Source organism: Scardinius erythrophthalmus (genome assembly GCF_964197995.2).
Source record: "Scardinius erythrophthalmus genome assembly, chromosome: 15".
NCBI classification, from domain to species: domain Eukaryota; kingdom Metazoa; phylum Chordata; class Actinopteri; order Cypriniformes; family Leuciscidae; genus Scardinius; species Scardinius erythrophthalmus.
Genome location: NC_138235.1, coordinates 15,406,630 through 15,408,214, shown reverse-complemented (window position 1 = coordinate 15,408,214; position 1,585 = coordinate 15,406,630).

Genomic DNA, 1,585 nt, shown 5'->3' with positions numbered 1-1,585 from the left:
AAAACTCTTTATTTTTCAAAATTTCTTCTTTTGTATTCCGGAGAAGAAAGAAAGTAACCACCTGCTTACAAAATACAGCTAAAACTTGCTTAAGATGGTAGCTGGATTTACATGTATTCTAGCTTAAACTGGTTGAGGTGGTTGACCAGCTAGCTTGCTAGTGGAGCTGAGGTCAACCATCTTAAAGGCCTCATACTCACAGCAAAGCTATTTTTCGTTCTTCGCTTAGGGGTAAATACAAGTTTTAAATACCTTTCCTGATGTCAAACTACCAGTGGTAGTTCAAAGTTATTTACCACCCAAAGCAAACTTTTCTGGAAAGTTCACTTTGGCAAGCTCTTTCAAACTCCCAAAATGAACTCCAAACAAACTTTGCTTTGGCCTGGTTTTGTTCGCAATTACGTCACACCAGTTGAAGTATATCAAGGCCTTAATTGACCTGGTCAGAGCTAATAATCCATTTTTGCTGGTGAGGACCTGGTTGGTTAACAATGTTCCAAAACACAACTTAAACTAGTTAACTGGTTTCACCACCTAAAGCTGGGTTGACCTGGTGTTTGCAGTAGGATTCTCAAATAACACTGTAGCCACAGCATTGGTTCCTAAAAACTCCCTCAAAAACATCCAATGAATTGTTTTCACAATGCCCTTTCTAAACTCTAAGGGCCCTATTTTAACGATCTGAAACGCAAGTGTCAAAGCGCAAAGCGCAAGTAACTTTGTGGGCGGGTCTTGGCGCTGTTGCTATTTTCCCGGCGGGATAAATGACTCTTGCGCCAGGCGCAAATCTAAAATGGGTTGGTCTGAAGTAGCTTCATTATTCATAGGTGTGGTTTGGGCGTAACGTGAAATAAACCAATCAGAGCGTCATCTCACATTCCCTTTAAGAGCAGACGCGTTTATTCTAAAGCGGATTCCTATTGTAACGGCGGATTTGCCAGGCGCGCACCAGGAGCGGTTCACAGCCAAGGAGACCGACGTTCTCGTCAGGGACGTTGGGGATGGAGAAACACACCCAAATTAACTTCGGTTAAAAAGGCGTATGATAATTTGGGTAAATGTGTAAGCTAGATGAATGCTTTTATAATAAATTGTCTATCTATCTATCTATCTATCTATCTATCTATCTATCTATCTATCTATCTATCTATCTATCTATCTATCTATCTATCTATCTATCTATCTATCTATCTATCTATCTATCTATCTATCTATCTATCGTAATAATGTATGATTTGCCAAAATGAAAACTGCTGCTTCTGTGTAGATGAGAGAATCAAAGTGCATTCACGTTGTGCACACGCTACATTGATTATGGCCAAGCATGCGCCCTAAAATAGCTTATGAATAACATGCGCAACGCGCCACTGACTTTAAACTATTTTTTCCTGGTTAGTGGCGCAATGGTTTTCTAAACCTGCAAAATAGCATGAAGGAACGTTTGCGCTGGAACACGCCTCCTCTTTGCGCTGAACCGCCCCGGGGAGCGCAAGTGTATTTCTTAATTAACCGACGTGCTTCTGTGGAGGGAAAAGCGCGCTTTGTGCGGGTGCAAAATAGGAATGATACATGCGTCGGTGTACAA